The sequence below is a fragment of the Carcharhinus amblyrhynchos genome, chromosome 27, assembly GCF_965287045.1.
Source record: "Carcharhinus amblyrhynchos chromosome 27, sCarAmb.v2.hapA, whole genome shotgun sequence".
In the NCBI taxonomy this organism is placed as follows: Eukaryota; Metazoa; Chordata; class Chondrichthyes; order Carcharhiniformes; family Carcharhinidae; genus Carcharhinus; species Carcharhinus amblyrhynchos.
This window is the reverse complement of record NC_137350.1, coordinates 5,469,923-5,482,216: the sequence shown is the minus strand read 5'-3', so window position 1 is coordinate 5,482,216 and position 12,294 is coordinate 5,469,923. Positions and strand designations below refer to the sequence as shown.

The 12,294-nt window shown below is 43.8% G+C and overlaps 1 protein-coding gene across 1 annotated transcript in view; it reads left to right on the top strand.

Moving 5' to 3' along the window:
- Positions 1 to 5,519, top strand: part of LOC145359292 (C1q-related factor-like) — a 43,853-nt gene extending 38,334 nt beyond the window's left edge. Inside the window, exon 3 of the mRNA XM_080213849.1 lies at positions 4,871 to 5,519. The gene's annotated coding sequence lies outside the window, so the exon portion shown is untranslated. The remainder of the gene's footprint in view (positions 1 to 4,870) is intronic.
- Positions 5,520 to 12,294: the final 6,775 nt, after the last annotated feature.

Below are 12,294 nucleotides of genomic sequence, written 5' to 3'. Positions count from 1 at the left end.
ACCATTGTAAATCCTGTTTGACTTTTACAAAAGCTTGTTTTCACATGCTCCCCACTTCCATCGCTGGTGTTTTTTTTAAAGGTTGGTATAGAGGGGCCAGAATTGTTGATACATTCAGCAGGAAGCTTTCGCAGTCACTGACCATTCCCAGGAAAGACTTCAGTTCTGTCATATTCCTCTGGTATTCCTTTAATAGCTTTCACTATAATAGTTTTCCAGAGTGAGAAAGCAAAGGCCCAAAGTCGCAGTATTTAGCCAACTGTCAAAGTCTGGCCACAATCCTGGAAATCATCTCTCCTGGCTGTCTAGTTACAGAATGAAGTTTGTATCTTTGCATGATAATGGAGGATCAGGAGTTATAGTGATCCTGAACTAAACTGACTGACTGGTCAAAGGTTTTTGTGTCTGGCGCTTTGGTTAAGTCAAACTCCTCGCCAGATTTGTGGGTGCAGACTGTGAACAATTTCACCCTCTGTTCCTCCTCAGTTGTTATTTTGCTTGCCATGATACAATAACGTGACCTCTCGATGTACAGACTCCAAGTCTTGATCTTGGGGTCAAATGGTTCTTTGATGAAAGATGGAGTCTTTTACCTTTTTGAAATTTAACTTCAGGTGATCACTCACCTGCGCCTCCATCTCTGCACTGTGATCGTTCAATGACCGATCTGTTTTGTCCTCGTCGCCAGTGTAATAACTCGAGGCAACTCGATGTGACAAACAATTAACTAAAGGGTTTATTGGTGAGAAACTATATGCACAAAGGGTTCAACAGCACAGCTAATATAGGTCTTAACCTATCAATGCCCTGGCTCCAACTGAAAACCCCCAGCCCGGTACTGCTTGCTTCTGATTGGTCCAAGTTCATGTGCTCGTACTCCATTGGCTCTGGCTTGGTCATGTGGCTCTGAAGGATTGCCCCTTAAAGGGGCACATTATCACACATTGGAAGGAGCTCAGAGAAGATTTACAGACTTACTCCTGGTATGGGTGAGTTGCCTTATGGGGAAAGATAAGACAAACTAGGCTTGTATCCATTGGAGTTTAGTAGAGTAAAATATGACTTGACTGAATGATGTAAGATCCTGAGGGGTCTTGACAGGGTGGGGATGTTTCTCTTCTTTGGTTATTAATTTAAGCACTTTCCAAGTATTTCAGTTTAATGAGACAAACAAGAACAGGAGTTGACTCTTAATTAATCCAACAATTTCTCTTTATTCAACATGTTAGGTACCAAATCAAACTCAAACAATTGCAACTGATTAACTCTTTTACTGAATTTTAACTCTTAACTGGACATTAACTTGACTGGACAGCTGTTACCCAGTCAATTATGTAACCAAAAATTCAAACAGCCAGTTAAATTTCTTGTAAACACGTAATTATGCTTGCTTCAGATGAAATGTCCCACACATAATGACAATAAAATTCGATGCCACTGTGTCCACTCGGAAGTAAGCAACTTTCCTTATTTAGTCAACACTGGAAGCTTCAGACTACAATTTCTAGATCAGATCCCTTACTCATAAAGAGTAACTTTACTCCCTGCATCTGGTTTTAATTATAAATTAACCTAAAATCCCAGCATGCTTAGCTCTCAGCCAGAGTAGCCATTTTAAAGCCAATATTGCCATTATTGTTGTTAAATTATTGTGGGAGTTGTTCTTTCTCCACCTACATTTCCTCTGAAGGGAGAATCTAGAACGAGAGGTCACTGTTTTAAAAAAGTGATCGCCCATTTAAAATGGGGAGGAGGCGAAAATATTTCACTCAGAGGTTTATGAGTCTTTGGAACTCTCTTCCTCAAGTTGCAAGCAGCGTCTTTGAATATTTGTAAGGCAGAGGTTGAAAAATTCTTGGTAAGCAAGGGGGTGATGGGTTATCGGGGGAAGGCGGGATACAGATCAGCCATTTTCTTATTAACTGGCGGAGCAGGCTCGAGGGGCTAAATGGCCTACTCTTGCCCCTTGTTTGTATGTTCATACGATAATGGGTGAAGACTTTGCAGGAAAATATCAGGACTGATCAGGTGGGCAGGAAAGTGACAAATAGGGCAAGAAAGTGCACAGTAGATAATAGGATACTGAGAAGTATAGAGGAACAGAGAGTGCATGAGCACATGCTACCTGAAAGCAATAGGATAGATAGGTCGGAATTCTTGCTCCACCCCACCCCAAGTTTAATAGGATTGAGGGTTATAGGTAGGCCTAGTAGGTAGGGATATGATCAGTGCAACTTGTGGGCCGAAGGGTCTGTTTGTGCTGTAGTTTTTCTATGTTCTGTGTTAACATTTACCATGTTATTGGGATGGGGTGGAGGGAAGGACCTGGGTGGGATGCTCATTTGGAGAGTTGGTGCAGATTCGATGGGCTGAATGGCCTCTTTGTGTACCGTAGGGATTCTGTGGTTCCACAAAATTTGGGGAGATCAAACAGGGCAAGAAAGTGCCCAGTAGATAGTAGGATACTGAGAAGTGTAGAGGAACAGAGAGTGCATGAGCACATGCTACCTGAAAGCAATAGGATAGATAGGCCGGAACAGGGAGAAGGCATGTGTAAATTGAAGAACAGGGAGGTTATGCTGGAACTGTATAAACATTCACTGCTATTGAGTTATCCTCTTTAAATGAGATTCTGACAGAAGACAGTCTGTGCAATAAGGCAGAGAGCACCTATCCTGTTGTAGGTATCTGTTCACAGGGGGCCATGATGGAAGGAATCCTTGTTTCAAAGGAATTTTAATTGAGGGATTGTCTTTTTAACAGGGTGGTGTATCTGTGTGACTGCCTTTCTGCACCTTTTATTTGACAGTTTTGTTTAAAGAACACAAGTCCTGCTGGCTCCATCAGTGTTTCTGTTCCCTGGTGTGTGTGATGACTGAAATGGCACAGGACCTAGAACCATAGAACATTCCAGCTCAGAAACAGGCCTTTTGGCCCTTCTTGTCTGTGCTGAACCATTTTTCTGCCTAGTCCCACTGACCTGCACCTGGACCATATCCCTCCACATCCCTCTCATCCATCAACCCATCCAAGTTTTTCTTAAACGTGACCCCGCATTTACCACTTTATCCGGCAGCTCATTCCACACTCCCACCACTCTCTACATGAAGAAGCCCCGCCTAATATTCCCTTTAAACTTTTCTCCTTTCACCCTTAACCCATGCGTTCTGGTTTTTTTCTCCCCTAACCTCAGTTTAAACAATACACACTCTTCTGGAAGAATCTTCACAACTTCAGAAACTCTTAAGCGTTGGGACCATTTGATGTTCCCCAATGGGTGCGATTCTGGTCCACCTTTGCAATGTGCCTGGAGATGCCCAATTCATAGACCACACGCGGGAGGGAGCCTTGTCCAACTGGGGAGAGGCACCAGCAGGGTCATTCTAAGCAACTGGCAATGAACAATTAGCAACTGAGAGAGATGGGTGGTTGCAAATGTAGGTGGGAAACCCTAAGGGCACCTCAAGGTGAAGGGACCCTCTGAAGTGCAAAAAACATTCAAAGTAAGTGTGGCCCCAGCTACAGAAGGGAAACGCCAAACACCTTTGGGATGGGGGACAGGGGATGGGGGGGATGGGGAGATGGGCAGGGGGCTGGTTAAGCGTTAAAGGAAAGCTTGCTGGTCCCCTGACCTGCCACACAGAGGTCACCTCCAACCATCCATCACATGTTTGCTTCAACCTGCTGCCATTGGAAAGATCCCTGTGGTGTCACTAATTTGACCCCAAGTTAAGAATTGATTGCCACTAACTGGCTATCTGCCAATGCCCAGCAGGTAGCTGGTGCCAGTCAGAACCCATCTCTGCCAAGAATGCTCACTGGTGGGAACATACTGGGTTCATGGAATCCTGCAGTGCAGAAGGAGACCTTCTGGCCTATCGAGTCTGCATAATCCTACCCAGGCCCTATCCCCATATCCCCATGCATTTAGCCTAGCTAGTCCCCCTGACACTGAGGGGCAGTTCAGAATGGCCAATCCACCTAACCCGCACATCTTTAGTCGGGGACAGAATGTGCAAACTGCACACAGACAGTGACCCAAACCGGGAATCGAACCCGGGTCCCTGGCGCTGTGAGGCAGAAGTGCTAACCCGCTGTGCCACTGATGCACATCTTTCCAAAGTTTCCTGCCATCCCGCATCCAAAGCTGCCTCTGTACGGCTGATAAGATTCAACCCAATGTGACAGCCCTGTAGCAGATGTAGCACAGCCACATTATCTGTGTCAGAAACTGTTTCAATAAAGCCAGTTCCAAATACACCAGCATTAGTAACCAGTAGTTAAACAACAATACAGGTTTAAAAAAATGTCAGCAGGGACTGATTCGAAAGCAGTAAGGTGTAAAAGGCAATGTTACATTTTGCGTATGTTTTAAACCACTCTTTCTTTCTTTCACACTCGTTCTGAGAATTGTATCGGTATCAGACTGAAATCTTGTCCCACTAGCTAATCATTGGTTCACCTTGGGTTTTCTTTGTTAATTTTTTCTCGTTTTGAGTGGGATTTCCCGGCTGCATTCTGTCTAAAACCGGAAAATCCCGCCCGAGGTTAATGGACCTTTCCATGGTCTGCCACACACCCCCTCCCACATTCCTGTGGCGGAGTAACGGGAAAATTTGCCCCTGTGAGTCTAAAATAATCGCAGCTTTGTTAACCTGATTTGCAATCTCTCCTGAGCCATGTTAGCCCGATTTCTTCCACCCGGAGAGATTTTGGTCTCTTCTCACCCAGAAAGGCACTGACACTTTCTGGGCACTGTTCCCCCCTTCAATATCATAGCCAACTCATCATTCTTCATCTGTGGGTCAAAAGGGGAAAGTTATGTATCCGTTGGGGAACTGCACTCAAATCCAATCCTATTCTCACACAGAAATCACTTGGAAGTAACGAGGAAGAAGAGTTCTGATATCTATCCTTCCAAACTCAAGGGCATTTCGGAAGAAAAGCATTGTGGAAAAGAAGCAGCAACAAAGTGTTCAATGTGGACCTCAAACCTCAACGAACATAAAGGTATCTCAACATGGACTGTGTGCATAGCAAGGGAAGCACTGTTAGACTGGGGAAGGGAAAGGCTGACAATTAGAATACAAGAAGTGGTTTCAGACACTAACCCCTCTAAACCAACAGAAGGACAAATGCCTAACCATTACAGACACAGCACTCTTCATAGAGGGACTATTACCAACTGGTCATCTGTGTACATATGAACTAAATATTCACGAACTGAGAATGAGTTTAATGGATGCAAATGGGTGAGGATAACTTCTTAAGTTGTTACATTTGGAGTTTTCTCTCTGTAGTGCAACTACCCAATGCTTACCTATAAGTACCTACCTGTCCAGTTCTTGTCTGTTCAGTACCTATCTGTCAGTAACCATCTATCTTGTAGTAGTGTAATCAATCTCTATTTTGTACATTAATGCTGGAGTAGAGCTTTGGAAATGTATAGTTAATAATTAAATCAGCTCCTTGGCCTTTCTACGTAACAGGAAATCAAGATGGAGTACAACCAAATTATGCTAACACATTGTTCATTGAGTCTTAAATGTTCTGAAATGATTTTATCATTAAAAAATAATTTATAGTCTTGATGCTTGTGCCACTTATTACAAGATTTTCACATATTTTTATTTTGGTCAATGTAACAATCACACATTGGATAAAAATATGATGCAGAAATGTTGCCAAAGACAAGGGCCCCACGGAAGATTTTATTTTTAATTCATTCATGAGATGGGCCCATCACTGACAAAGCCCTCATTGTCATTCAGAGAGTGGTGAAGATGCATTTTCTTGAAGCTGCAGTCCATTTATCGAGAGGAATGAACATCCCGAGGGAGGGATGAGAACTTGAGATAGGCGGTTAGTCAAAGAGATGATTTTGAAGGAGGGTCTGTAAGGGAGGCTGAGGTTGAGAGGTAGAATTCAGGAACATAATTCCAGAGATAGGAACTAGATAGATGAAGGCAAGGCCATTAATTGAGGTGCTAGCTGGGGGAGAATCACTGAACTGAGATTTCCAAGAGGATGTCAAGGTGCAGGACACGACAGCTGAAGAGGATAAGGATAAAGATTGGAGTGTTATGGTAAGGTTATATAGGGCATTGGTGAGGCCAAATTTCGAGTATTGTGTACAGTTTTGGTCACCTAGTTACAGGAAGGATGTAAATAAGGTTGAAAGAGTGCAGAGAAGGTTCACAAGGATGTTGCCGGGACTTGAGAAGCTGAGTTACAGAGAGAGATTGAATAGGTTAGGACTTTATTCCCTGGAGTTTAGAAGAATGAGGGGAGATTTAATAGAGGTGTATAAGATTTTGATGGGTATAGATAGAGTGAATGCAAGCAGGCTTTTTCCACTGATGCTAGGGGAGAAAAAACCCAGAGGGCATGGGTTAAGGGGGAAAAGTTTAAAGGAATATTAGGGGGGGCTTCTTCACACAGAGAGTGGTGGGAGTGTGGAATGAGCTGCCGGATAAATGCGGGGTCACTTTTAACATTTAAGAAAAACTTGGATGGGTTCATGGATGAGAGGGGTGTGGAGGGATATGGTCCAGGTGCAGGTCAGTGGGACTGGGCAAAAAATGGTTCGGCACAGACAAGAAGGGCCAAAAGGCCTGTTTCTGAGCTGGAATTTTCTATGGTTCTAAATGCCGGAAGGGGGTTGGAGAGTTGGAACTGGGTGCTGCCAGCTTCTGTCTGGAAGGTGACCTTATAGAATTTTAACCAGCGGTAGAAATTTGGGTGGAATTCTGCCATCTGGGGACTAAGTTTTGTTACAGGGGCAGGAATGTGTCCTGCTGTGAAAGCCAGTGGGAAAACATGCCCTATCAACTGACCCCAACCTCAGTAATTATACAACCAGGTATGTGGCACCATATTCTGAGGCAAGCCAAATCTGATGGCACATACCATTGTATCTGGGTGCCATATTGAAAAGGTGCCCAATATCACTGACCCACTATTGAAATAAGAAGATGGATCTCCAGGAACTGAGGCTGGAAGATGAACCTTCTCCTACCCACTGCTGTGGTCTTCCAGGGTCTAGGAATGTGGGAGGCCTTCATTCTTAATTCCAGAGGCAGCCCTTCAGGTAAGTGCCAACATCTGCACCCTAGGCTGTTCCAGACATGTTTGGTGCTGGTGTGTTTTCCTGCTGGCATCACCAGGAATCCACTGTGGGTGGATGATTCTGCCAGACCTTCATCTGCATCCTATCTGCACAGGATTCTCAAGCTGAGATCTGCAGAACTTGTAGTAATGGCAGAGGGTTTGAATAAGAAGGGCACAGTGCCCAAGGAAAAGGAGGTGAAGACACATTTATAATGTCACCTCACATGGGGGCCAATCAGGGAAATTGAGCTGGAAAATGCAGGACAAAAGTCTCTGGATTGGGGTGAACAAGCAGGAGGACAAGGAAAAGCTGTTTTATAAAATATTGGAATTGGGGCTAGAATGAATGTCACGTTGTTACAATCATATTAAAGCACTCATAATGGATTAGATTAAAGTGTTGTGGGTCCATTTATTTAGACTAGATATGTGGGAACATTTATACATAGGTAGAAAGCTTAACGACATCAGAAGCAGAGCTGTGCGTGTCTGTTCTACTCAAAGGCAAAAGTGAAACCAAGACTGAATCACATAACACTCTTCCCTTCTGGTGATGTCATGCTGTTCTATCTTAAAAGCATGTCACGACATTTTTAAAGATACTTCTCCCCCCTTTCAAAGTAGCATAACTAGATACAATACATGTTCATATTTAGTTACCATTACCTATGTGTATAGATCTAATGAATCTATGAGCTTCTAAACTGTAGAGATAATCTGATGGTGCACCCGGATCTTGTAATGATAACTTGTCTGGAAGTTTCATTAATTTCTCACAGTGATCTGTAGGATTGTTCTGGATATTGTTCCTGGTTACATCTGGGATCTTGTCCTTGATGCAATAGGACGGCACTGTGTTCAAGGATCTGGAATGGATCTGATTAGTCCCAAATTACACCTCACCTTTGCGCCTTTGTGCATAACGACTTAGTAGGACCTAGGACCTAAACCAATCCCTGTCACCTCAACTGGTTTCCACGTTCTTTCTGTGGGATTCTGGATATGAACCTGCTCTTCCCACTGTAATCTTGATCATTCTGTCCCTGAATTTTTATCATTCACGTTGGTCATCTTCTCTTGCAATTTAAAGCGTTGCTCTCTAGTTTCTGAGAGAGTAGAATGAGTAATGATGCACTCTAATCTGCCAAATATTACCTCTGATAGTGATGGAGTAATTGTAACGAAAGGTGTCGCTCTCAGGTGTAACATTGCAATGTGTAGATCTTTCTCAGTCTGTGTACAATGGAGAATTAGGAACTTCTCCGACTGAATCATTCATTCAATTTGGCCGTTCGAGCTAGGGTAATGAAGAGAAGAAGTAGTGTGATCGATACTCCACTTCTCACACATATCCTGAAATGGTTTACCAATAAGTTGGAGACTGTTATCCGCAGTGATCTCTGTAGCCTCACCCAATAAACTGAAAATAGCACTGAGAGTGTGTGTGACAGCTGCATTGTGCAATTATTGAATAATTTGGACTTGGTAGTCAGTGATGATGATGAAGTTGGTGTCATGGACATGGACGAGGTCAAATGTGATTTTGGGCCAATGGGTAGGAACCTCATGTGGAATCAGTGATTCTCTTTGTTGACCTGGGGAAATGTTCTTGACAAAGCTCACACTGATGATGATGACATCAATGTCATTGCTCATACCTGACCAACAGGCTGTTTCTCTTGTGAATCTTCTCATTGATCTATCTCCATGTGTGAGTGATGAAGTTATTGAAGAATATCAGGTCACAAAGATTCCAGGATGATGATCTGCCTGCTTTAAAAATGGCTTCCTGGGAGACGCCAAGCTCGCCCCACTAAGGTCAAAATGGTCTCAGGTGTTCATGACCATGCTGAATAGAATCAAAGCAACCTTGAATCTTTATCAAGAGACATTGCAACCTTGGCAGTACACCAAGCAATGCTTTTCACCAAATCACCTCCAGTCGTTTATGGTTGGTCTCTATGACAAATCTTTACCAAATAGAACAGTATGAAGGTGCATGATTCCAACTACCAAAGCGAATGTTTTTCCACTCCGTGCTGGATTGTGTTACAGAGATTTTGAATGTAGTGGGTTTGCCTTTTTGTAGTATGTATTCTCTGGACCGTTCTGTGAGGCATGTATCTCTAGGTTAGTCATGTCCCTTGGATCACTAAACTGCGATGTCGCGCTTCTGATAATAACTGTTCCAGAGCTTTGGTGAGGTGTCCGTTATTATTGTGCCACAGGAAAGCACATCAATCCCCATAGCGAGGACAATTTTTGAGTAAAATTAGGAATATATGGTGACAAGAAATTCAAGAGATTTAGATGTCTTTGAAGATTGTCCTATCTTGAGATAGGATAGAGATTTAATAGACTGGGTCTGTACTCGTTGGAGTTTAGAAGGCTGAGGGGGACTCTTTTAGAGACATATAAGATAATGAAGGGGATGGATAGGGTAGAGGTAGAGAGATTCTTCCCACCTAGAAAGGATAGCAGAACTAGTGGGCACAGCCTCAACATAAGTGGGGGGCAGTTTAGATCGGAGTTGAGGAGGAACTTCTTCAATCAAAGGGTGGTGAGTCTGTGGAATTCTCTGCCCATTGAAGTGGTGGAGGCTACCTCGCTGAATATATTTAAGTCACGGGTAGATAGGTTTCTGATAGACAGGGGAATTAAGGGTTATGGGGAGAAAGCGGGAAAGTGGAACTGATTCACTTCAGATCAGCCATGATCTTATTGAATGGCGGGGCAGGCTCGAAGGGCTAGATGGCCTACTCCTGCTCCTATTTCTTATGTTCTTATGTTGAGGAGTTGGCATGGTTTTCATATCCTGTGCTTTACTTGCGATGGACCATAGAAATAAATACAATGGAAGAAATTGATTTGCTACATGTTGCTGTAATATTCCTGACCGTTGAACACCAGTCCTTGATTACACTGTGCTTGCATCAATAACTGCAAATGACTGGCATGTTCTTTGCTTTTCCCACAATTGTAATATCACCCTGCGCACGTAATGCAGTCCATGTGAGCTCGAAAGCAATCCTGGCTCACAGATAGCCCAGGAGAAAGTCACTGAAAAGAGTATTGTCTGAACAGGCTATGAAATGCAATATGCTGCTCCAACCTCCATTGCTCTTGTACTCTTCTCATCATTCTGTCTTTCTCCAGTCTGTCTCGTTCGACCTTCAGTGGAGGCCGCCCTTACGTAGTTAATCGATTCTCAAACAGATTTCTGAGGTTGCCATGTAAAGTCTGTCTAATTCCATAGATTGTTACTAGTTTGAGGTTACAGCCCTGCTAATAAACTTACAATCACTGGGCCCTCAGTCTCCATGATATACGTGAAACCCAGGAGGATTGAGCGTCACTATTGAGAGGGTACAGAGGAGATTTACAAGGATGTTGCCTGGATTGGGAGGCATGCCTTATGAAGGTAGGTTGAGGGAGCTGGGACTCTTCTCCCTGGAGAGACGAAGGTTGAGAGGTGACCTGATAGAGGTTTATAAAACGTTGAGAGGAATAGATAGGGTGGATTCTCGGAGGCTATTTCCCCGGGTTTAAATGGTCGCTACGAGAGGACACAGGTTTGAGGTGCAGGGAAGCAAGTACAGAGGTGATGTTAGGGGTAAGTTTTTCACTCAGAGGGTGGTGAATGAATGGGATCGGCTGCCGTCAGTGGTGGTGGAGGCGAACTCGCTGGGGTCTTTTAAAAGACTTCTGGATGAGTATATGGGATTTAATGGGATTGGGGGTTATAGATAGGCCTATGGATTGGTAGGTATTGATGTGATCGGTGTAACTTGTGGGCCAAAGGGCCTGTTTGTGCTGTAGTGTTCTAAGTTCTATGTACTTGCACCCCAGACCTATGGATGCTGTATATGGAATGGACAAACCTCTGTACACTAAAGGTTGTGGAGTCTTTGATTTGATTTGATTTATTATTGTCAAATGTATTAACATACAGTAAAAAGTATTGTCTCTTGCGTGCTATACAGACAGAACATACTGTTCATCAAGAAGGAAAGGAGAGAGTGCAGAATGTAGTGTTACAATCATAGCTAGGGTGTAGAGAAAGATCAACTTAACGCGAGGAAGGTCCATTCAAAAGTCTGATGGCAGCAGGGAAGGAGCTGTTCTTGCATCGGTTGGTACGTGACCTTAGACTTGTGAATCTTTTTTCCGATGTGAAGAGGGAATGTCCAGTGTTTGTGGGATCCTTAATTATGCTGTATGCTTTGCCGAAGCAGCGGGAATTGTAGACAGAATCAATGGATGGGAGGCTGGTTTGCTTAATGGATTGGGCTACATTCACGACCGTTTGTAGTTCCTTGCGGTCTTGGGCAGAGCAGGAGCCCATACCAAGCTGTGATACAACCAGAAAGAATGCTTTCTATGGTGCATCTGTAAAGCTGGTGAGAGTTGTAACTGACATGCCAAATTTCCTCAGTCTTCTGAGAAAGTAGAGGCGTTGGTGGGCTTTTTTAACCAGTGTCAGCATGGGAGGACTGGGACAGACTGTTGGTGATCTGGACACCTAAAAACTTGAAGCTCTTGACACTTTCCACTTTGTACCCATTGATGTAGACAGGGACATGTTCTCCTCTACACTTCCTGAAATTGATGACAATCTCCTTTGTTTTGTTGACATTGAGGCAGAGATTATTGTCGCCACACCAGTTCACCAGATTCTCTATCTCATTCCTGTACTCTGTCTTGTCATTGTTTGAGATCCGACCCACTATGGTGGTGTCACCAGCAAACTTGAAAATGGAATTGGAGGGGAATTTAGCCACACAGTCACAGGTGTATAAGGAGTATAGTGAGGGGGCTGAGAACACAGCCTTGTGGGGCACCGGTGTTGAGGATGATCGTGGAGGAGATGTTGTTACCTGTCCTTACTGATTGTGGTCTGTGAGTTAGGAAGCTCAGGATCCAGTCACAGAGGGAGGAGCCGAGGCCAAGGGCATGGAGTTTGGAGATGAGTTTCCTGGAATAATAGTGTTGAAGGATGAGCTGTAGTCAATAAATAGGAATCTGACATAGGTGTCTTTGCTATCCAGGTATTCCAGGGTTGAGTGCAAAGCCAGGGAAATGCCATCTGCTGTGGACCTGTTGCGGCGATAGGCAAACTGTAGTGGATCCAGGTAATCCGGGAGGCTGGGATTAATTTGTGCCATGACGAACCTTTCGAAGCAC